Genomic DNA, 26281 nt, shown 5'->3' with positions numbered 1-26281 from the left:
TGAGGTAACATTGACTCTGGCCCTCTATTTTTGGGCAAATGTCATTTCCAACATGAGACTTTGCCAGCTGAGCTGGCCCGTCTTGAAGCTACATTTCGTCAGAATGGTTATAGTGAAAGACAGATTGAACGTGCGTTGCGCTATCGACCAACTGTGCATCGGGTGACTGATGATAATACTGAGTCAACATCTAAGACTACTGCCTTCTTGCCTTACGCAGGAAGTACGCCCAACAAGATAGGTAGTATTGTACGAAAATACGATGTGAAATGTGTTTTCAGACCTCCACCTAAAATTAGAGTGCTTTTGGGCTCTGTTAACGAAGATCTTGGTTTGCGTAAGGCGGGTGTATATCTCATTCCTTGTAACTGTGGCATGGCATACATTGGTCAGACTGTCAGAACCGTGGAGGACCGATGTACTGAGCATAAACGCCACACACGATTACAGCAGCCAAGTAGATCTGCTATTGCCGAACATAGTTTGGATACTGGTCACCTTATGTTATATAATAATACCGAGATATTGGCATGCACGTTCAGCTATAGGGACAGTGTTATTAAGGAAGTTGTTGAGATTAAATTAGCGAGCAACCTTGTAAACAGGGATCGGAGGATTTTGTTTAATCTCTGCTTTGAATCCTGCTCTCTTCCTTGTCAAAAAGAGGGGGACAGAGTCAACGTTACATCACCTGCCAGTTCGTAGTCTTTCACTATCGATAACTCTGTTTTTGGTCGTCTTTGCTGGCACTAGTGCTCATTGTTACCTTTCCTGAATTGCTCCAAGAACCGAGGTTTTAAATTTGCTTTTACATCGCCTGTCCGTTGCAGTTTGTGCCTTTAAAATGGCGGGGTGTATTCCCGCCGAAATATCTGCGGCCGGTGTAAATATTAGCGGGCTGAATTCCCGTAAGTTGTTTGAAAATATATTAATGTTTTAATGCAAAGATTGTTTGCTTTAACACATTGCTTTCACATGAAAAAAAAATCATTTGCAATATTCCACTTTAGGATCCACAGATAAGGCAATAAAACACATGCGTTGTCAATTAATGTTGTTCACAGTAATGATAGCTTGCGTCTTAAATGAGTATCTGGCAGTTAATTGATTTTCTGGGTCAGGGTGAAATTTTACACGCGCAGAGCTTTGCAACACTGGCCTGACTCTGGACTGCATGTGAGCCTAAGGACAGACATACTCGACATCATGGTTCCAGTAAATCATGCCTGACCACTGAAAGGCAGTACTGCGATATTGTGGAACAATCACTCTGTAACCCCTTCACGCCTACGCCTGTGTAAAATTACTCTGCCTAAGATGCGAGGATCTCACCTGCACGCAACACAGGCTGCAAGACAGAAGGCACAATGCGCATTGCGATGTCTCTGAAGTAATATCGAACGGGCAGCTTGCTGGTGTGGAACCGGCCCAAGTAGGCTCACGTCTTTACTCAACGCCTCGACAGGCCTAAATCTTCTTTTCCTACGGCGCCCTTACTCTCCGGCTCCCACGGCTGTAGTGCTTTACCGCAAGCTGCCCACACGCGAGGTCCTACTCTACGTGCACACCGCAAAGTTTCGACATTATTTCACGTAGAGCAGTCAGAAAACTATATTAGAACACCTATGCATGCAGTGATTCGCATGCCTGCGCCAGTCGCACTGAACAGGAAATCCCCCTCCATAAAATTCTGAAGCGTCGCATAGCATTGCTGGCCGTCCCGTATATATCTTTTTCAGAGGGACGCTGGTGAGACCCGACGCTATACTAAAAATTCTTCTAGCTGAGTGTTCCCACGTGGGATGCGGCAGAGGTCCCAACACCACTCTAACCAGCGTTCACTTCTCTTTTACCAGTTTTTTTCCTCGTGAGCAGTGGCCCAACTACGAATGTTCGCCCTGTGTTGAGACCATAGTATTATGCTGGCGATAATCTGCCTGCACCCCAGTGTCTGTCTGACAAAATCCGCCCAACACTACAGAATACCTTTGCATTATACTAGCTGCCTGAAAGACACCGTGACAATGTACACTCACACTGTACCAGACACAATGCCCGCTCGCTCTCCTCCGTCCAGTGAGCCTCCAGTTGCCTTTGGAATGCGTCAACGACAGCGGTACAGTACCTGGCTGCAGGAGCATCGCCGCCCCCTCCCCCCCTGTAGGGGTCGTAAATGCTTTTCTCTCCTTGGCGAGGCAAAATACCTATGTTCGTCCCACGGCTATTCCCAGCAAGCGATATTACGCTCAGAAAACTGCCTACTTAAAAACTAAAACTAATCTCCGCCCGAACAAGCCATTAAGACCCAACGATACCGACCGGCCGCCGTGTCATCCTGAGACCAAAGGCGTCGCTGGATGCGTATAGGGAGGGTGAAGTGGTCAGCACACCGCTCTGCCGGCCTTATGTCAGTTTACGAGACCGGAGCCACAACTTCTCAGCCAAGTAGCTCCTCAGTTTGCCTCACAAGGGTTGAGTGCATCCGGCTTGCCAACAGCACTCGGCAGAGCAGACGGTCACCCATCCAAGTGCTATCCCAGCCCAACAGCACTTAACTTCGGTGATCTGACTGGAACCGGTGTTAACAGTGCGGCAAGGCCGTTAAAATGCCTTCATCCACCAACCAAATCCAGAAATCAACCACTGTCAATAACATTTAAGATATGCACCTAATCATACAGCACAATTAATTATCGAATTAATTGGTTCAGTAATAGCGTCTGATAAACCGATTATGATCTTAAAGTGAAACGAAAGCAAGTCTTAATGACGAGCTACGTTTCAGGTTAAGCTCTCAAATGATATTAACCTACTAGTTGAAAATCCCGAGGCCGGAGAATAAGTTCTAAGTGGTTTAATTAGCGTCACTTTGATGAAGAAAGACTAAAGAAGTGGAGCGGCAAATACTTATACCTCAAGATTGGAAATTATGCATTACGAAAAGGGGAAAAAGTGGAAAAGAAGTGAGTGAAGGAACTGACTAGTAAGTTGTGAGATGGAACCAGATAACGAACATTCTTCAGTATAATTCTGCCGTCTAGTTTAACTTAAAATTCAGGGAGAATGTTTTGAACAGTATGTTCGGTACATTCACAGAATTGTGTAAGAGTGATACATAAACCATGGCGATTAAGAGAATAGATTTTTTGTTCTGTGGTGTAGAATCTCCTCCCATTTACTCTAAGAGTCTCTCACTTATCCTCTCTCCCTCCTTTATTTTCTTTTATTCATTTTCAGACAGCTGTTATATTCTGCACACATAACAGTCTCATAAATCATTAGTTACAGCAATAACGATGTTGTATAAACTTAGATCTTTAGTTGTAAGCAAGGATGATTTACCCGTCCTTCAACTACTTCAACAAGCCTAAATTATGTTTTTTTTTAAATTAAGAAAGAGGAGAGGTCTGGGTTAACGTATGATGATATATCCCATCACAGAGCGTAGGGGACCGATGCGGGAGAACCGCACCGCCGTACTAGGTGACGTCCTAGCGGAGGTGGTTTGCCATTGCCTTCCTCCGACCGTAATGGGGATGAATGAAGATGATGAAGACGACACTTCAACACCTACTCATCTCGAGGCCGGTGAAAATCCCTCACCCCGCCGGGAATATATATATGTGTATATATATACTTTGACAGGTCTGTCAAAATTATGATCAGAAGTCATGGATTAGGTCATGTTTTTATATCTGCCAATGTAGCCTTTACTCTCAGGTCTGTAAATGATTACCTATAATCTTAATTTGCTAGTTTTCATCGGTTTCACGTATGTCTCGTATTTATCTGACTAATGCGTTCTTATGTCATTAACTGCAGTTGTATATAACTTTCTTCCGATATATTTCCGTATTTTTCAGGTTAGTCTCGTCACGTTTTTAACTCTTCGTAGTAATCTTGTCTCAGATATTTTCATATGTTATTCTTTCATCTTTTTCGTCATTGGCCAGTTTCACTTCAGTATGTCATTGTTGGTATGGCTATTTCATATAATAAACCTAGAAACTGAATAAAGAGTGAAAAACTCTAACTCCTTAGTTTCAAAATACGAATAATGAAATATTAAATTAAGTACGCAAACAAGAGAAAACTTAGTCTGCCCACTGCTCGCTCTTTTATCGCAAATGGTTGAATACTACAAAAAATTGCCAGTATTCACCTGTTGTTTCTAATCATATGAAATATATGCTCCAAAATCACGTAATCGTGGATCATACCAGTATGTGCGCACTTCGGAAAGTCAGTGCTAAAGGGTGAAAAATGAATTAGGAGAACTCCGTTTTTCATGTTAATTTGCCCGTTTTCGAGGGCTGCAAGCAGATAAAGACGTATTGTGTAGACAAAGGCAGCACATTTCTATTTTTTTTGTATACTGAGAAAGTATTGTTAAGTTTTTAATTTAATACTGTTACCATAATTTCCTCCTTTTATTATTTCATGGATATGCCAGAGAAACCTTTAATCTTTCAAAGCAAAAATGTATTGTACTTCATTGCAACGACATTCCGTAAAAATACTTCCAGACTAGGACTGTTGCCACTCTGTAATACAGCGGATGTCTAGTGACGACACGAGAAGCTACCGTATAGACCAGTCGGGGGCGAGTCCTGCACACTGCACTTACACCGCGTACCTTAGGCCACCAAACACGGCAACAGGGACGTTATGGCCTCAGCAATGCTGCACCAATTCCCATTCTATGTGTTTGCCCTGTCGGCACCAATCCTCTTCCTTGTGGTTGAGCCAGAACTTCAATGTGTGAATCACCTCCTCATCGCCCTCAAAATGGCTTCCACGAATGGTATCCTTTAATGGCCCAAACAGGTGGAAGTCCGAGGAGGCCTGGTCAGGTGTGTCAGGTGTGAGAGCCGTGGATGCAGAGAAATGATGACTGGTGCAGGCTCTGGCAGTTGATCCTGAACATAAATAAATGTAACATATTGCGCGTACATAGGAAAAGAAATCCACTACTGTACAGCTAAGCTATTGATGACAAACGGCTGGACACAGCATCTGCCGTAAAATATCTAGGCGTAACTATCCAGATAGTGGGAAAAGCCGACACCAGACTCAGATCCATCGGAATAATCTAAAGGAAATGTAACTCACCGACGAAAGAAGTGGCTTATAAGGCGCTTGTTCGTCCGATTCTTGAGTATTGTTCATCTATCTGGGATCCCTATTGGGTAGGACTGATAGAGGAGATAGAGAAGATCCAACGAAGAGCGGTGCGTTTCGTCACGGGATCGTTTAGCTAGACAGAGAGCGTTACGGAGATGCTAAACACACTCCACTGGCAGACGTTACAAGAGAGGCGTGGTGCATCACGGAGAGAGTTATTATTGAAATTTCGGGACAGAACTTTTCAGGAGGAGTCGGACAACATATTACTTCCTGTGGTGTCACCGCCAGACACCACACTTTCTAGGTGGTAGCTTTAAATCGGCCGCGGTCCATTAGTACATGTCGGACCCGCGTGTCGCCACTGTCGGTAATTGCAGACCGAGCGCCACCACACGGCGGGTCTAGAGAGACGTACTGGGACTCGTCCCAGTTGTACGGACGACTTTGCTAGCGACTACACTGACGAAGCCTTTCTCTCATTTGCCGAGAGATAGTTAGAATAGCCTTCAGCTAAGTCCCTGGCTACGACCTAGCATGGCGCCATAAACCATTTCTAGAGAGAGTCTCACTTGTATCATCAAGAATGCTGTATACAAATGATGGATTAAAGTTAAGTATTCCAGCAGCTACGTACTTTTCTTTATAGCATTCATTACGTATCCTGTTTCAGACCTGAAGCAAGCCTGCGTGAGTTGACGCGTGCATTTCGGCCTCCTCTATAAATTAGTGTACGTTGTGTTGGCTAATCTGCCGACACAGCACTTCCCCCACACACATCTCGCGTATTGACCACGACGAGAAAATTGGAGAAATTAGAGCCAATACAGAGGCTTACTGACAATCATTCTTCCCACGTACTATTTGCAAGTGGAACAGGGTTGGAGGGATCAGATAGTGGTACCGAAAGTATCCTCCACCACACGACATTAGATAGCTTACGGAGTATCATGTATATGTAGATGTAGAGGATCTCCCCGGCCACTTTAAATCGTGGAGCTCCGCCGAACCGCCTTCTGATGACCTCATCCTCCGTGCTCTGCGACTAACTGTACTTCTGTCGACAGCAGATGCTCCATAGACTTTGCACAAGCGTTTGTGAATACTACCGACAGCTTCTTTCTCTGCAGTGACAATTTCAATGACAATACGTTGCTTGTAACGTACATCATCTACAAACGGCAATTTGAAACTATCCTGCAGCTAAGGTATCTGTCGGAAATGGCGGAAACTTGACGCGCTCACTCAGGGGACTTCAGATAATACGAGCACAACGTTCCGCATTAGTAGCATTGTTTTGAGCTGAGAAAAAAAATGCGATGCATTACTTTCTCAACAACCCTCGTAATTAAAAAAACACGTCTTATAATCTAGGCCAAAAAAATGCCGACAAAACTGGTTATTCGGAACTGAAACATTTCTACTGATTTTATCCGGTCGGTTTTTCCCAACTCTACTACACACACACACTCTCTTTATTTTCCCTCTCTCCCCCTCCCGCCCCTACCCTCTCTCTACCTTTCATTCTTCACCTGTTCGCGTGTTCCTTTTAATTGTCGCCATCTTTCTGCCTTTTTCTATCCACACTACGAAGTTCCATGAGACCCTGCAGTTTTCGTCACTTGCTGTTAGTGTAGTTAGCAACAAGAGACGTAGTTGTAAAACTAAAAGAAAGCTCACTGCAAATGTAAACAGTTAATGTCTGTCCATGTAATGTTCAACGTTCTGTGCTTTGTCATTCTTTTCTGTTATTAGCAACAGGAAGGTCCAAACATGACCGCCCTCCTACAAAAACGTTTTCAGATTTAGAATAAATTATGTAATTAAATAACAACAATATTCCACATAACATGAACTATGTTTTGAAACCTCTTACAAAACAACTGCTCTGGTTCATTATTTAATGAATGTACGGCGTCTTTAATTCCGTTAGTGCTTCTCTCGATTCATTTCAAAAAGATAAAAAACACCTGTCCCTTTCTTTTCTGCATAACATCATTATCGCCGATAAGCCAAGCAAGGAGTAAAACATCTCATATCAATAGCAGGAAAGAAAAACTTGTTTGGACGGAAATGTTGAAATTTCGATAACACAGAAACTGAAATTTCACGGTTTTGGTAAACCGATAGTAAAATGGAGCCAATGAAAAACGGAAACTGGTTACCAAATTGACTACTGGAAACGGTGCAACACATCATGATGTCCTTCGGAGGGCCATATTAAAGTACATTCTCCTTTGTGATTCACTTTCAGACAGAATTTTTTTAAGGAATTTGAAAGCCATTAATGTTGTCACAGTTCTTCAGAGATAGCCTCCCAGTGGTGTGTGCTGTAGGCAGAGCTGCGGTTGCAGTGGCCTGCTAACGTATGTATGTGTATGTGTGTGTGTGTGTGTGTGTGTGTGTGTGTGTGTGTGTGTGTGTGTGTGCGAGTGCGCCCGCGTGCGTGTGCGCGAGTGAGCGGCCGCGACGCATTTGCGTCCAGCCATGCGTGCTCCGCCTACGCCGATGCGTCGGCCGCACCCTGACCCCTAACCCCTACCGCCGGCTCTGCCGCTACCCGCGGCGCTGCACGCGTCACTCCACTTGCCCACCGTCACAGGGCGGTGACCGCGTGCGGTTCGTTCACTGCGGATGCGGTGGAGGCCGCCATACAGAGGAATCGCAATGACTCCATGTAGTGAGAAGTGACGTCAGTCTGTTGCAGGATTATGGAACATGTTTCTGTTAACATATTAGGAGGTTTTATTTTAAGAACGAAACTCTTGTACATAACATTCAACACGCCCTCCACAAACAGCGATTTTGTGAAACGTAGCTTGAGATCCAGATCACTTAGACATCGGCTCCCAGGCTGATTCTCTGTGTTCCCTGACTTTTGGAAATCGTTTGATACAGATTCTTTCTGTCATTTAGGGAGTGAAATACGAGTTCATCAGATCTGCAGCACTTCCTTTCAGACAGAGCTCAACATGTCGCTCTTAATGGATCAAAATCGACACATGCATCGGTATTTTTGAGAGTAACCTAAGGAAGTGTGATAGGACCATCATTGTTTACACTTTATACAAATGATCTGAAGGATTAAGTCGGAAGGGCTGTAAGGCTGTTCATGGTAAAATGATACAACATGACTTATGTAAAATTCTAGTCGGTGTGATGAATCACAGCTGGCTGTAAACGTAGAAAAACGTTAGTAAATGTGGATGTGTAGAAAAACAAATTCATAATGTTTGGATACTGTATTAGTAGTGTCCTGCTTGACACAGCCACATCGTTTAAGTATCTGTGCGTACCTTTGCAAAGCGATATGAAATGGAACGACAATGTGTGGATTGTGGTAGGGAAGGCGAATGGTCGACTTCAGTTTAATGGAAGAATTTTAGGAAAGTGTGGTCCACCTGTAAAGGAGACCACATGTAGGACGCTAGTGATACCACTTCTTGAGTAATGCTGGAGTTTTTGGAAGTCTGCACCAGGTCGAATTAAAGAAAGACATCGAAAACAGTACAAAGTGTGTGGGGTAGGAAGGGGGGGGGGTGCTGTATTTATTGGCAGTAGGTTCGAACAACACATAGGTGTTACAGTGATGCTTTGACAACTCAAATGTGAATCCCTGGAGGGAAGGCAACGTTCTTTTCGAGGAACAGCACATATAATTTATAGATTCAGCATCTGAAGCTGGCTGCAGAACGATTCTACTGCCACCAAAATACACAGCGAAGATAAGATACGAGAAATTAGGGCGCATACAGAGGCACACAGTCCTTTCTCCCTCGCACTATCTCCGAGTGGAACAGGACGTGTAAATGACTAGCAGTGGTAGTTTTCCCTCTGCCACTCACCGTATGGTGGCTTATGGAGTATGTATGCAGACGAATTTGGTATCAAAATGATGCTGTCGTCTACAACTGTGTAGATAATCGCAGGAAAACTTAGAGAGGCTCAGTAATTCATTTAGCCCACACACCCCCTGCCCCCTTCTCCTTTGTACACTTTCAGCCATGTCTGTTTCCGATACTAACTGTGATGCGCACTGCACCCATACACTGTGTGAATCTTGCACCTGGCAGCCCCTCTCAGCTGCCCTGAACAAAAATATTTCAGTTGTGGATTTCCTGGCGCCCCTCTTAGCTTGACGCCGTAAGTGGCGGGTTGTTACGGTTGGGTGTAACACTGCTGCAGCCCCTCCTCCTCCACCCAGTTACACCCCAAGAACACAATTCATCCCTTAAAGCAGCTCTACTGCACACATTTAATATTTGATTTTAATCGACTTCATTTAACTATAAAAAATAATTCTACACCACTAAAATATTATTTTTTAATAATCTGCGATTTTTCCATCCTCTGTAACCAGGAAACTATTAGTGCTAGAGGAAAAATTGGATAGGATTTTTATTTCTAATTCTGTTCAGTTTTAAATTGGAAAATATTTTCGCTTGACAACGCTGTTTTCGAGTCATTCGACAGAAACAAAAACAAAAACATTTACTCACATCTTATACCCCCTCCCCACACCACCACCACCACCATTCACATCACCACACTCACATCCCACCGGTTACGATTTTTAGTGTTTGGAGTTCAAGACACTCCCTTCGAGCCACTGTAAGAAAAATGTTGCGACCACTGGAATTGTTTCCCCTTTTCGACCTTTTATGTCTTCTCTGACTGGGCCATAATTATCATATGGCGACCCTGCCAGGGTGAAACATCCCCTTTGAACAATTTTTACAAGACTGTGCTTAAACTGACACACAATATTTTTAGCGCAACGCAATCTGACTTTCAGATACCCTACAAAAGAATTGCCCTGACTAAAATTAACCTATACGTTTCACAAATCACTTACCTCACAAAAATCTTCGTTACTCGAACTACTGCCATACAGCGAGCGCCACTAGTGACAGCTAAATAAAAGATTCAAACTACTAAAGGCACTAACTACTGATATGCATAGTTAGCAAATGAAAGATTTTGATAGAGAACAAACAATGTATTTACCTTAATAGTGTTCAAAAGTCATTATATATATCAGTCCATGACATCCAGTCTTACAAATTTACTCTTTCTTAATGAGACACGTCCAGATCGTCCGCTCTCAAAATTCCGCCATCTCTCTCCCCACATCCACCACTGCTGGCGGCTCACCTCCAACTGCTCAATGCTATGCGCTGTTCACATCCATCTGCCCAACACTACAATGGCAGACAACAATGCAAATTAGCCACAGACTGTACACAGCACAGCCAGTGATTTTTCATACAGAGCGCTACGTGGCGATACTAATAAGAAAACCTAAACAGCCTACTAACAATATTCTTCGCTATAGACAAAGTTCAAACAAGCAATGGATATAGATCACTACAATCTGATGTCGTAGCACTCTCTGCATAGGCCGTGCTAATGCTGCCCACTGTTGTCCCACACTGAGCCGATACCGAGTACTAATGTCCGTACACTGAGCCGATCTGAGCGCCCCGAGGCTTACGTTCACTTCGGCTTGATTTTTTTTTTTTTTCCGCGCAGCAATGGCCGACTTCATTTCACCGTCTTCTCTGATCTCGTATTCTTCGTCTTCTTCAGGCGGTTGTGGTTGCATCACAACATTGTTCATGCCTTCTGTAGCCTCTTGGTGACCGTTATAGTTGTAGCTAAGACTACTAGATCACCAGCAGATCTAGGGATTTTTATGTTTTATCCTTCTATGGGAGCTCGGCGCAGAATGGGATGGCATGATACAACTGAACTGTTCTGTTTTCTAGAGCGCTGAATGATGCAACCTATTGCAGTGACATGTCAGTATGTCTCTGAATGAAAGGGAAGGTGCGACAGTCATTTAGACTCGCTTTGGAGTGCGACATGTAAGTGAACAGTAGTCCTTCATGTTTTCAGTTGTGTTATACCTTATGGTGAACTTAGATGTGTGATAATCCGTTAATTCTTAATTGTGCGCCCTTGAATGACATGTATTCTTAAAATTCAAGTCCTTCGCTGCTCGTTAGCTACATAATATGTTATATTGCTCCATAAAAGTTATTAAGCCGGAACGTTCTCTCGGGGCGGAACGGAATGAAGCAGAATGGGACAATGTCCCGTCCTCCCCTCAAACTATATATTTCTGTTTTTTCCTCCCCTTTCTTTTCCAGATGTTGTAAATGTACTTGAGAAACACTGATTTATAGCAGTTGGATACTACTAAATCACTGGAAATGAATTTTTCAGCTGTATTATCTTCTGAAGTAGGAGTGTTGAAAACTTCTAAGAAGTTTGGCGTACGTAAATCAACGCTGGAAAGATAAGTTCGTAAAGCAAAGGGTAATGCCACCTATAGAGTTGAAAAATCATATGGGGGATTTAAAAACGCGTTCACTGCAGAACAAAAGAGGCGAAAAATACGTCAGGTGTATGACTGACGGCAGTCAACAGAGTAACAGTAACAGTATCTTGGTAATAGGCATTAAAAATACTTGAACATTTTCCACAATGACATTAAAATATTCTCTTACTGTTAGCAATTTTTTTGAAGATTCCACATTCCTTTGTCTGAATTGTTCATTAAACAACTTTGTACCTTTTTTAAGATGATATTCGTAATAATTTCAAAGTTTATGCAGTAATTTCAGTAGAAATTTCCTTAATCCACTCTGCCCCATGGTGGGGCAATAAGGGAATTATGCAAGACTTTCTGCGAAAAAAACTATGCATAACGTACAGTTTTAAGTGACTCTCAAGTAATGTACTTTAGGTTACACTATTAGGGTACTGTATACCCCTAAGAAGAGTTTTCTTGCACTCCTTTATTTTTAAAAAAACTGTTATATATGAGGTGTCCCGTTCTGCCCCGAGTTCTCCTATAGTTATTCCTTCAACACATGTGTTCTTAAATTCGTTCATCGCACCCTCAGAGTGTACCTTGAAGAGCAGTGGAGAAAAGCTGACTCCCTGTCGAACATCGTTATTTGCGAGATTTTACGTGATTCTCTTTTATTTTGACAACTGCTGATTCCCGCAAAACAGCTCCATGATTCTGCTGTCTCGGTGATCTAGCATAATGAACATTAAACTTTCCGTCATTTTAAACCAATTTGCAATGGTGACGGCATTTTATAAATCAATATAGCCCGCACACGGTCATTTATTAATTCTGAGCATTACTCACACCGCATTCTCGAGCTAATTATTGCTTCTCTCGTTCCTCTATCTTTCACGAATTCAGACTGATTTTCAGAATGCAAGTAACTCTGAAACAGCGCGAGAGACTGCCACGGGATTGGTGAATGAAGTGCTGTGTGTCGCCTGTTTAACATTTTGTACGGTCGCCGCTATCTTGTGGTTGTTGGTGGGTGGTGACGGTGGTGGAGGTGGCGTCAGTGGAGGGTGGGGTTTGCTGTCGCAGAGCCTGTTAAGTGGAGCTTCATCCCCACCACTTCCTCCGGCAAACTCCACTCTGCAGCATAAATCATGGTGGGTGGCGTCCGGGCCGCAGTGTTGGCACGGTGTGCGTGCGTGTGTTGGCTACCATGGGGATAAGCCACCCGGTTTAACACAGCGGGGCGGGGCGTCCGCCGTTTGCCCAGAACTTGCTCAGCTCATCTCAGCTCAACGCAAATTCTGAAGCGGAATCCTTCCACAGAGACACTAACTACTTGCACTCTGTTGTTCGATTAGGTAAAGGGAATTTAATCAAATGAAACTATATGGTTCCAGAGACCTTTTCAAGTCTTGGATATCTCTGATGCATATACGTGCAAACTGAAGTGATGACTGAAAATTTGTACCAAGGCTGGCATTTGAACCCGGGTCTCCTGCACACTACGCAGATGCGCTAACCACTACGCCGTCCTAGCACAGTGAATTGGAATTTTGACTCAGGTGGGAGGCGTGTTAGGCAACACCACTTAGACTACATGCCTGCGCGCACACTTGTGACGTCACATACTGATGGCCGGGTCTGTATCGGAACGCTCCTTTTAAGCACTCTGCTGCTATACGAACTTTACGAGTTTCAGAGCTGAAGCCGCATAGGCATTCTCGTGCTTTCCTCTTCTACATGGCCTTGTAATGAAAGTGTGGAAATTTATATCATTGCGTAAAGTAACTGAACAAAACTGCCCTATGATATTTCAAGATGTAAAATTATTTTGACGATTAAATAGGCTCGAATACAAACTGTAATTTTAATTTCTATCTTTTACCTCAGGAGCTATGATTTCTTGCAGTAAAAAGTCGCCAATATGCAATAACAAGCATACGTTTTCGGTTTTAAATAAGGCAGCTGGAGCTCCTACAGAATTTAAGAATTTGTTTCCCTGGTTATTTTCGTAAACTTTCCTCTCCACTTCAAAATTTGCTGACCTCACACGAAACTCAAATCATCCGACGAAATGGAGCACCTCCGGACGTTATGTTTAATAAATCAGAAAACCCGAAAAAATATTTTATTTCCCTGTTCCTCCAGAACTTTAGAACGTTAAACATCAAAAGATTGTTTCTCGTATATCCTTGACTGAAATTCGTGTCACAATTTATAGCATATTAATTTAATCACAATGCACTTACATCGAAATTCTGCTTTCTATACTGCTTAATCTGTCTAACACTGAATTCATTAAACAATTTTCTAAGGCAGTTTACTCAAATTGAAATTAAATTATTTCCGAATAGCTGTGTATGTAAAACTGTACAAAATCATTCTGTAACTCTTCCAAATAAAAGTACTGGAAACTCAATTATCTGGTAGGAATGATAAGGAATACTAAACATTTTCGAGCCACACTAATTAATATAACTATTCTGTATGACAGTAGTTGCTTCGTATTAACCTCGCAGCAATGGTCCAGAATAAAGAAAAAAATTATACTGGTACATGATACATAACTGCTTTTAAAAACAATTAGCAAATGTGTTGCAATAGAAACAAATAACACGCTATACATTTTTTGTCATTTACTTACCCTTGAATAATGCGTAGACGCAAATTCCTGTCTGGGAATAGCGGCAATCCAGCGATTTCTCAACTTTATATATTTGTGAAATCGAAACATGTGCACTTTTATGCCTTTTTGGGATTTATAATTTCCCTAGCAAAAGGGAACGCAACACTTGTATCCCATACTTCGAAGAACTATAGGTGAATACTTTACGAAATGTATATCACTTTCACGTGGCACACACTTTCAACAGAACTTACACGCCAACAGGACTGCCGACTACTGATAAGATGGTCAACAGTTTGTGACGTCACGGGCCAATACGGCCGCTGTGCGTAGGCCTCGTATCTAGAAGGCTTTGGTTAGGGGCGTCCATGCAGTTGTGCAGAGCCAGCTGGAGTGGCATGCTAAAATCCCGGCCTTGGCGCAAATTTTCGTTCAGTCTGCATGTATCGTAGATGATTGAGACATGAAAAGATCTCTGGAACCATATACGAGGCCTATTCGAGAAAGATCCGACCGGTAGTGAAATGGAACGACAGTGAAAATGAAGAATGTTTCATTTGCCACAGTTTGCTTCACCTTCCAGCTACTTCTCTACATAATGGCCGCTCCGAATTAGACATTCGTAGCAGAGTTGTATCATCTTTCCAATACCATCGTCATAGAAGGCAGCCGCCTGTGTTTTCTGCCACTTCTTTACGTTGATCTGCAGTTCGTTGTTTCTGCCAAAATGTTGTTATCATAGCCGGTGGTTGTGTGTGTGTGAAATCTTATGGGACTTAACTGCAAAGGTCATCAGTCACTAAGCTTACGCTCTACTTAACCTAAATAATCCTAAGGACAAACACAAACACCCATGCCCGAGGGAGGACTCGAACCTCCGCCGGGACCAGCCACACAGTCCATGACTGCAGCGCCCTAGACCGCTCGGCTAATTCCACCCGCAGGCCGGCGGTTGATGTGAGCAGAGATAAACAAAAAAGGTAGCCAAGTTTGATTTGTATTGTAGGTGATCAAACACTTCCCATAGAAAACGCTGCAGAGGCATCCTCATAGACACTTCAGTGTGCGGCTAAGAATTATCGTGAAGAAGGAAACGCATAACAGGTAGGTTATGTGCGGTTGCATGAAATCGGGCGAAACCTCACAGTGGGCATCAACATTTGGCGGAAGCTAGGCATCTTTACGTGCTCACTGCGTGCTCGGAAGTGGAAAGAGCGGCGTGTCGCGATCAACAGGCGTACTAAAGACACTGCCCAGCATTTCTTACTATGCTTCATCATATGTTCACTGTACTTTCCATTTTGCGACCTATTGGACTCTACTTTCCGAATAGCCCATGTAGTTTCATTTGATTAAAGCACCTATGCCTGTGTTTACGGCTGGATCCACCATTTCGTTGGATGCCTAGATGTTATTCCAATACAGTTTCAGAGCTTCTGAAATGCTGTTCAAGTTAGGGGAAATACCAGGTGGGTTGGGGCATGACTGGGAATTTGGACTGAAGAGGAAGGCATGCTGGGGTAGTCTTTGCAGTTGTGCAAACTCACTGTTTTATGGTGCATAGTGGTTAGCACATATGTCTACTATGCAGGATACCCGGGTTCGAATCTCGGCTGTGGTACAAATTTTCATTCATCACTTCAGTCAACCTCAAATGAGGTTGCCTACAGATACAAGCGCCCACCAGTTAATGAGAATGGTTGGGGTTAGCTGCTGCATGGCTGGTTATGTTCTATTAGGTCTGATTTCAGAGAGGTATCCATAGTACCCCACGCCCCTACCCTTTTAAAATATATCGTTGGTCGCTTGTCCATGGAGCAGCTTTTTAATAACAAGTTCCTTGTGGTGCTCATTTTGGCAGCATCTGTACAGGGTGATTCATCTGCCCCTACCGATGTGGTTGTATGCAAACCGCAATGTTACAATTGGCCTTCAAATACCACAGACGTGATGTACTTATTCTCTCGCTCGCGTACGTGCAAACTATTCACCCCACAACAAGAATGAAAAACACGTTTTAGTAGGAAAATTAATATAGCTGCATTTTGTAGCGGGATACATTTTCGCCAGAGGCTTTAGTGTCAGAGTTATACAAGAAAAACGTACAAAAGTGAACTTGAAACGTACCTCTACTCCTACACTCGGCCCCTACCGGCCAGGATTTCTAGTACGCTGTTCATGGCACTCCCTCCTACCACTTCACAATAATTTACGACTGCCCCAATTATTTGCCACATTCGACTGTTTTTCGTATCCATTCACTGGCCCTCTTACAGCTCCTGCTTAGTCGAGCACTTATTACAAATTCTATAAGTGACGTTTGTATAAATTTTGCCTCACAATATGGTGAATTTTAACTGCATAAAATAAGCAATTACATCGTTGTATTCGCCAGGTCTTCAGGCTACGAAGCTACGGTGCTTACAAGAGTTACGTTTGTATCGAATTGGCAACGTAATTAATTTTAGCGTAACGTTTATAAAGAATCGTTTTTCTTTCATTACTCTCACGGGCACGATTAAATGTTAACAAAATAGCCGACTATGCTGGTGGTGCAATACTTCAGTCAATAGAGGCCAAAAAAGGTCCAATATTGGGAATTGTTTGTGTAGTCAGAAATTTTTGTGCAGTGATAGGGGGGAGTGCAATGAACAACGTACTAGAAATGAAGACTGATGAGGACGACTGAAGGACTGGAAGTGAGTTTGAAGGTCACTTTTGTGGGTTTGTCTTGAATAACTCGAAAACTACGGTCTGCAGCGAAAACGTTTTCCAGTACAAAATGTAGATAAATTAAATTTCTTACAAAAAAGTCCTGTTAATTTTTTCTGCAGGACTAATAGTTTCCTCATAGCGGACAAGAGAATATGAAAATCTCATTTGTGGTTTTTGAATGCCAGGTACAACATTGCAGGTTGCAGAAAACGACATTGGTATGGGCAGCTGAATCACCTTGTCTACAAACTGCAGTAGTTTACAAGTAAAGCGACTTTTGCATGCTGCACATTAGTCTTTTAATCTATCTATGCAGCCGGATGTATTGGGCCATTTAACATGGTACATTCAGTGGTTGTCCTGGAATATTACATAATGTTGCTTCTTGAACATTTGGTTATGGAGTTAAAACAGCTTAGGGAAGCTATTTGTAATGAAATGGAAAGTCATTTACACATACTGTTCGTGTGCTCGTGTCGTGAACTCCTGTGGGAACTGATTCAAGGACAGCGACACCACGAGTGGTGGACACGGTCCAGAACGTCTACGACTCGTCCCAGAACGTGAATGCCGAAATTTGTCGGCTCATTGGCTTTCAAACCCAGGGTGGAAAGATATTCGAAATGACCAAGTTTATAAACAGTTCGCGTGCCGCCCTGGTTACAATATACCGTGCATTGCAAAATAACGTTGTCAGTAACCAGCACCGAGACTACTGGCCAGTGGACGAGACGGGTGAATAACGGCTGTGAAGATGTCTACAGGCGAATAGAAGCGCAGCTGTTGAGCAACTGCCTGCCACATGAACCAAGGGACTACCAACAGTGTCCCCTCAACAACCGTTCAGCGAACACTGCTGCGAATGGACCTCCACAACAGGCGCCTGCAGACTGCAGTTCATTGGCCACAATCGTTGGAACGGTTCAGGACGGAGGAGGGAGCCTTAAGGTTTGGGGAATCATTTCGTGGCATTCCCCACGTGATGTCGTCGCCTTGCGAGGCATAATCGACCAACACAAGTTGCATCTATCGATTAGGGCCATGTCCGCCACTTCTGTTTAATTTTCCTCTTCACGATGGGATCTACTAGCAGGACAACAAAATGTGTCACACAGATCACAGTGCACGTGCGTGTTTCGAAAAGTCTCAGATGTGTTTACCATACTCCTCTGGCCACCAGACTCCCTCAGTTTAGACCCAATTGAGTATTTGTGGGGCCACCGCAATTGCTATCTTCGCTCTGTGGATCCCCAAACGAGAAACCTGGCGCAGCTGACCACAACACTGCAGTCGGCATGGCTTCACATCGACGTCAGTTCCTTCCAGATTCTCAGTAACTTCTTTCCCGCACGTCGTCTCTCAGCAGTCTGCACTGCTAATGGGGGCTATGCGGGCTTTTGAGATGTGGCCTGATATGATTCGGCAGTGTACATCGTCAATTACGATTACATTGTGCTGGGGTAATCCGGCTTCGACCGTGAATGAATGAAACTTGTGGCGTCGTCGAATACACTCCTGGAAATTGAAATAAGAACACCGTGAATTCATTGTCCCAGGAAGAGGAAACTTTATTGACACATTCCTGGGGTCAGATACATCACATGATCACACTGACAGAACCACAGGCACATAGACACAGGCAACAGAGCATGCACAATGTCGGCACTAGTACAGTGTATATCCACATTTCGCAGCAATGCAGGCTGCTATTCTCCCATGGAGACGATCGTAGAGATGCTGGATGTAGTCCCGTGGAACGGCTTGCCATGCCATTTCCACCTGGCGCCTCAGTTGGACCAGCGTTCGTGCTGGACGTGCAGGCCGCGTGAGACGACGCTTCATCCAGTCCCAAAGATGCTCAATGGGGGACAGATCCGGAGATCTTGCTGGCCAGGGTAGTTGACTTACACCTTCTAGAGCACGTTGGGTGGCACGAGATACATGCGGACGGCCAACACCGTGGTTCCTGGTGTGTCCGCTGTGCCGTGCGTGTGATCATTGCTTGTACAGTCCTCTCGCAGTGTCCGGAGCAAGTATGGTGGGTCTGACACACCGGTGTCAATGTGTTCTTTTTTCCATTTCCAGGAGTGTAAATCACATTTCTTGTTACACCAGGTTTATGACTGAGACCAGATGTGATGTCTACATCTACGTCTACAGCTACATTTATACTCCACAAGCCACCCCACGGTGTGTGGCGGAGGGCACTTTGCCTGCCACTGCCATTACCTCTCTTTCCTGCTCCAGTCGCGTATGGTTTGCGGGAAGAACGACTGCCGGAAAGCCTCTGTGCGCGCTCGAATCTCTCTAATTTTACATTCGTGATCTCCTCGGGAGGTATAAGTAGGGGGAAGCAATATATTCGATTCCTCATCCAGAAAAGCACCCTCTATAAACCTGGACAGCAAGCTACACCGCGATGCAGAGCGCCTCTCTTGCAGAGTATGCCACTTGAGTTTGCCAAACATCTCCGTAACGCTACCCCGCTTACCAAATTACCCTGTGACGAAACGCGCCGCTCTTCTTTGTATCTTCTCTATCTCCTCTGACAACCCGACCTGGTACGGATCCCACACTGATGAGCAATACTCAAGTATAGTTCGAACGAGTGTTTTGTAAGCCACCTCCTTTGTTGATGGACTACATTTTCTAAGGACTCTCCCAATGAATCTCAATCTGGCACCTGCCTTACCAACAATTAATTTTACATGACCATTCCACTTCAAGTCGTTCCGCACGCATACTCCCAGATATTTTACAGAAGTAACCAGTGTTTGTTCCGCTATCATATAATCATACATTAAAGGATCCTTCTTTCTGTGTATTCGCAATACATTACATTTGTCTATGTTAAGGGTCAGTTGATGATGAGGTCCCATACTCTGAGGAGCGTAGGGGACGATGCGGGACACCCGCACCACAGTAGGAAAGGTCCTAGTGGAGATGGTTTGCCATTTCCTTCCTCCGACCACAATGAGGATGAATCATAACGATGAAGACGACACAACAACACCCAGTCATCTTGAGACAGGGAAAAATCCTTGACCCCATCGGGAATCGAACCCGGGAACCCGGGCGTGGGAAGCGAGAACGCTACCGCAAGACCACCAGCTGCGGACGAGTCCAGATATATTGACATCTAAATAAACAGCTGCTCTAAACATTCGCTATTCCACGGATACCAGTTAGTGTGATCGATATAACCCTGTGGGGAGTATTTCACTTGGGGCTTCCATTGGACCTGCGGTGACAATCGAATGCACGATGAGAGATGCAGGGTACATCAACACTATAGCACTTCGTGCTTGATGTCTTCCCTGACGGTGCTGGTATCTTCAAGCAGCGTAACGTGTGTGTCACAATGAGAGAAACGCCCTACAGCGGTTTGAGGAGCGTGATAGTGAACCCACTGTTTTGGCCACCAACTTCGCTTGATCTTAACCTGGTCACATCTGGAACTCTGAACAGGTGCCTGCTGTGCACCAAAACACCAAGAGCCCCTAATTTACAGGAACTGCGTTACCTGTGAGTTGACATCTGGGACCACATACCACCGGAGACCTATCGAGAACTTGTAGAATTCATACCACTAGAATCATTGCTTTATTACTTTCCAAGGGCAGACCAACACACCGTTAACTAAATGATCATAACGTTTTAGAGCATTAACCAGTGCCAGCCAGTTGTCATGTGCTAAAGTGCTACAGCACTCTGTAAATATTCCACTAAAATTATGTGATTTTGATTTGAATACGAGCCGGAATTCGCATTAAAACATCGTTATTTCTATTCGAATGAGAGCCAGAAATTGCACTAAAATGACGACGTTTCTCTTCGAATGTGTGTTGTGTGCAAATAAAACAAATGAAAACATGTTTTGTAGTACTCTCTGTATGATAAATACAAATCAGTATCGAGTGCCGAAATGATAGTCATCTGTGTCACCACCAACTGAGAGAAGCGACGCAGCAGCCTGTCTTGTGCTGCGCGTGCTCTGTTTAGACGTCGTCCCTTCCGGCACTTGAAGCGCTATGTTGTTCATAGCACCTTGGAAGTATTTTTCTTTGAAACTGTGTGTAATGTACTGTGCAAGTGTAGAGTAGAACTGACCATTATCGTGACAGCACTGTGAGTGAGTGGCGTAAGCACAGACTGGCAATTTGCATACCTGTTTCGATTTCCGCTACAAACATATATTCTTTTTCATTTTATAATGTTAAACTATTAGTTATAAAATTGAAAAACCAGAGCTCAGTTTATATGCATAAAATTAATACATTCTATTTGTTTACGATTCCTACCCTTGTAAGTCGAAAGGCCATAGGTTAAACGGTGGTAAACAATACAATATACAATGAAATTCAGTATGGAAGTGTGTAGATGATCTATAGATCATATGCTCAAAAGGCCCTTTTCCAGTAGACCTTTAGAAGAGAAAGTTAGATTTAATGGGTTATGTAGATGTAAGCGGACGTTTCCGCAGTCGTTGTGGCGTCAAAAAAATTCTTCTGTCAGCTCAGCACAAAACCCTGAGGAAGGCCTCTTGCAACAGTGGCCGAAACATCGGACAATTTTATATATTGACAATGCGGCCAACAGCCCAGAAGAATTTTATTGACAGTTATGTGGATGTACTTCAAATGTAAATCTAACAACAGAGGCATGTGGGATGAAGCTCGTCAATTGAGCTGACTTAACATTGAAAATTTCTAAATTCTTGCAAAATATTTTGATCAGATCCTTAATTGTCCAGAAAGAACCCAGAAGATGAAATCCTGATAGACTTACGAAAATCTAGAAGAAGGTTCAAAGAAATTGAAGAGGTTTTTAAGACCTTGTAAAGTTAGTGGAGAAGACTCTATCACAGCAGAAATTTTGAAGGGGTCTCTACCAAAAATAAGAAAAATAAAAAATAGGCTGACAAAACTTGGGAAACAGAAAATTTTCCAGGAGAGTGGAAGGTGGCCTCGGTACATCGACTACATAAGAAATGCAATAAACAAGAAGTTGTTGTATATAGCGTATTTTTCAGAAGAAACAACTCTGGAGAGTAATGTAAGTGAATATCAGTGTGGTTTTAGGAAGGGCAGACCATGTTCTGAACAGAGGTGCAAGTTCTGCAGGGTTCGCAGAAGATCGTCTGTAAAGTTTGGAAGGTAGGAGACGAGACACTGGCAGAAGCAAAGCTGTGTGGACGGGGCGTGTGTCGTGCTTGGGTAGCTCAGCTGGTAGAGCACTTTCCCGCGAAAGGCAAAGGTCCCGAGTTCGAGTCTCGGTGTGGCGCACAGTTTTAATCTTCCAGGAAGTTTCTGATGTCAATTACTTGCCACAGATTTATGACTTACAAAGGTCGGTATTTTTCTTTGAAACTGTGTGCAGTATATTGTGCAAGTATAGGGTATGAGGGATTTTTATAGATCTATTGTCAGGACTCCGCCGTGGGCGCGTAGTTGAAAGCAACTCAAGTAAAATGAGCTTTGTGTACTCGCTTTGGCGGCACATCTACTAAAACTGGAATGATACAGAAAAGATCAGCATGACCCCTGCGCAAGGATGACACGCAAAAGAGGAAAAAAAATGCGTAGACTGGTACCTGGTAGACACAGGTTCATTTGGAGCACATACCAATCTTCTTTTCATCTTCATTATTTCTCGTATTCTGAAAGAATTAATAATAAAATTTAAATATATTTAAACAGCTCAATTTATGTATGTAAAATTAATATATTCAATTTAGTTACGATTACTACCATTGTAATAAAAAGGGCAGTGGTCTACAACATTGTAGCACAGTAGTATAATTTTGCACGAGCCGCGCTAAATGAATTATCTAGAGTAATTTATTTCGCACTCTAGTAAAAGGAGATGAATTGTGGATGAGGAGAAAATCATACATAAACTCGATGGAAGTCAGGACTAACAGATCACACAATTCGCTGAATAAATTCAAGCCGGCGGCATTAAAAGTGACGAGCTCTGCATCGTAGAAGATACTAAGGATGAAGTCTGAACTGTTAAAAGGGGTCACTCACGCAAGAAGTGAGGGAACTCGTACGAACACTCTGCTGACACCAGTTGCTGATCTGATGATTGTATCGTTCACCAGCTGACTCACTGCAATCACAGGCCTGCATGCAACGCATCAAGATGCCAGATGGCGAGGATACATAGTGAAACGAATTTATGTCGTTTATGATGAACCTGTCAGGGCAGTGAACGATGGAGGTTACCTGCGGGCCGGGAGCATGACGGAAGATCTACCGTTTTGTCGATGGTACATCATCTCACTCAGCTGCCTGACGAAACTAGTAACGTGTCACAACACTGCTTTAAGACACGCACAGAATAATTAACGTACAGTTTCTATTCCATCCAGGTCAATAGATTCTGAGACATTCTAGGTAAATGTATAACTTATTCTTTGTGAGACTGCCACAACACTTGATAAAAATTTTCATGTTGAATAAATACATCACGGTAAGCTACACAGCTACACGGAAGATACAAGATCACTTAAAATCGCCGAAGGATGCTTGCCAACCGCTGGAAAAAGCTAGAATTTATAGGATTTCGTGTAGTTGTGGGGAGGTGTAGGTAGGTACAAGAAAAAGAACGTTCAAAAAACGACTCGAACAGCACAATTGCAATTGCAGAAGAGGGGAGATTGACAAATAAGCTGTTGCGGAACATGCTTTACAGCCAGGAGACCACCACTTTCATTTTGATAGGACTCAAGTACTGGCAGCCACAAACGGATACCATGAAAGGCTATACAGAGACGCCATGGAGATTGTGAAATACCCCAGGAATTTCAGTAGGAAGGAAGAGGGCGTGAAATTGAATGACATCTAGATTCTGGTGCTGAAGAAGATGTGATGGGATGATAGAAACAGCGGACGATGGCAGTCGACAACGGCCAAGTTCGCTCGCGCATTGAAAACGTGTGACGTCACGCCACTACGTGGAAGCTCGCGGAAGCGGAGTTTTACTATAGTTAGTAGCTAGCTAGGGTGTGAACCGGACATTGAACGAAGCTACGATCCCCCATGAAAATGCCCCTCGCAGATGGTGGACGAAACGTCGTGTTTGAAAGTGAAATTCATTCCACCACGGCGTAATAGCCCGGATCATTTTATTAACTGTGAATAAATACGCTCCTGTTATACTTGGCAAATCCTTTAATTGGATGACACCGTAAATACGACCATGGTTCCAGGATGTAAATCACATTTTCAGTCGGTACAACAAAAAAAGCAAAACTAAGAGGGATTCTTCATAAAATTAATTAACATTAAAATGGTCCATACAAATGTAAACATCAGGTAATACCTTGCGTGCGTACGAGAAAATCGTACCAGTCACGTAAAAATTCAACAAATTGATCAAGCGCAAGCGAGGTCCCGTGCGAGGGAGTCATGGAAAGGTTCTCTGAGTCAACCAGTATCGCACCGGATAAATGGGGCCTAACCGAGAGAAAAGCATGTATGTAACAACAAACAAGCGCTCATTGCCATCCTAATGTAAACTTTGAACCAACTCCTAACAACTAGGCATATGGCATGGGCTTAAGAAATTAAAATGAAGGCATAAAAGCCGCAAAATGCCAATTTGTGAACCTCAAAAGTAAATGAGCATATAATGGCCCAACCCGTAATATGTCGTGTACGTCCAGCAAGACCCATCAACGAACTGCCGCGAGAACCACAATGACCGGAATTAATACCTGAGGGCAGGAGAAATCACAGAAGAAGTCGTTGCTAACAACACGGCTGCACCTCCACGTTTCGTCCCAGATGCCGCCCGCTACTAATCGCGCTAATACCACTCTAATTATGCATCACAGTAGCTACGGAAGACCTAGCACAGAGCCAACATGAAAGCAAGACATGAAAGTATACTGCAATCATAAAATAAAATAAAAATAATAAAAAAACTGTAACGAAATTGTCTAGAAATGAAATTATTAAATCATAGCGCCAAACATAAAATTATTAAAACCGTAATATAAAATGGGCCAAACCAAAGCACCACAAATGAAACATAATGGTGAAAGATACGGCAAATATACTCTGATCAGCCAGAACATTATGACGACCTACCTAACAACCGGTAGGTCCACCTTTGACACGGATAACAGCCGCCATGGGTCGTGGCCTGGGAGCAATGATGTCTTAGTAGGTCGCTGGAGCGAGTTGGCACCACGTCTGCACACGCAAAGTCACCTAATTCCCGTAAATTCATGGGGTGGGGCCGATGAGCTCTGACGCCAAGCGTAATCACATTCCAGATGTGTTCGATTGCGTTCAGAGCTGGTGATTTGAGGGGGGGGGGGGGCTCACCACTGTCTTTTCCGAACCACTCGATCACACTCCTGGCATTGCGACACTGCGCATTACCTTGCTGAAGAACTCCCGACGGAAATCATGATCGTCGTGGAGGTCCAAATGGTTCAAATGGCTCTGAGCACTATGGGACTTAATATCTATGGTCATCAGTCCCCTAGAACTTAGAACTACTTAAACCTAACTAACCTAAGGACATCACACAACACCCAGTCATCACGAGGCAGAGAAAATCCCTGACCCCGGCGGGAATCGAACCCGGGAACCCGGTCACGGGAGGCGCGTCGTGGAGGGATGTACGTGGTCTGCAACCAGTGTATGACACTCCTTGACTGTCATTCATTCTTGCACGAGTTCCACTAGACCGATGGATGCCCACGTGAATGTTTCCCATAGCGTAATTGAGCCGCCGCCAGCTTGTCTACTCGCAGTACAGGTGTCAAGGAGCTGTTCCCCTGGTAGACGACGTTCGTCGTCGCCTCCCCATCGGCATGATGAAGAAGGTATGGGCATTCATCAGACCATGCAATGCTCTGCCACTGTGCCAACGTCTAGCGCCGATGATCACGTGGCCACACCAGTCGTAGATGCCGATGTCGTGGTGTTAACCGTGGCACAGGCGTGGGCCGTTGGATACGGAAGCCCATCGTTGGGAGTGGTCGGCGCACTGTATGTCTAAACACACTTGTACTCAGCCCAGCATTAAAGTGTGATGGTAGTTCCGCCCCAATTCGCCGCCTGTTCTGTTTTACTAGTTTTCCCAGTCTACGACGTCCAACATCCGTAATGAGCAATGGCCGCCCAACCCCACGACGTCTCGACGTGGTTTCACCTTGGTTTCACCAAGTATTGAAGACAGTCAGACAGTCCCCACAGCACTCCTAGAAACGCTCGTGCCGAGACTCTGGGCCATCACTATCTGCCTCGGTCAAACTCAGACAGATCGAATGCCTTCCCCGTTCTACACCAGACAGCAATCTGACTGATACTGCATGCACCATGCGTGTGTCTGAGGAGCAGATATTCCTCGCCAGATGATGCTACTATCGCCTTGACGGGTTTATATCAACAGTAGGTCGGTGGTCACAATGTCCGGGTCGGTCAGCCTACAGAATACGCAATATTATGAATGGAAGTCTGTGGATGCAGATTGTTGAA

General features: G+C 43.9%; 1 protein-coding gene and 1 non-coding gene across 2 annotated transcripts in view; both read left to right on the top strand.

Moving 5' to 3' along the window:
- Window positions 1-26281, top strand: part of LOC126101215 (protein sidekick-2-like) — a 390083-nt gene that overhangs the window by 254524 nt on the left and 109278 nt on the right. The window lies entirely within an intron of this gene.
- Window positions 22263-22370, top strand: LOC126102812 (U6 spliceosomal RNA). Its single transcript, XR_007523077.1, has one exon. It is a non-coding gene; the product is annotated as a U6 spliceosomal RNA (small nuclear RNA).

This window comes from Schistocerca cancellata, chromosome 9 (assembly GCF_023864275.1).
Source record: "Schistocerca cancellata isolate TAMUIC-IGC-003103 chromosome 9, iqSchCanc2.1, whole genome shotgun sequence".
Classification (NCBI taxonomy): domain Eukaryota; kingdom Metazoa; phylum Arthropoda; class Insecta; order Orthoptera; family Acrididae; genus Schistocerca; species Schistocerca cancellata.
This window is presented reverse-complemented; position numbering and strand designations above follow the sequence as displayed.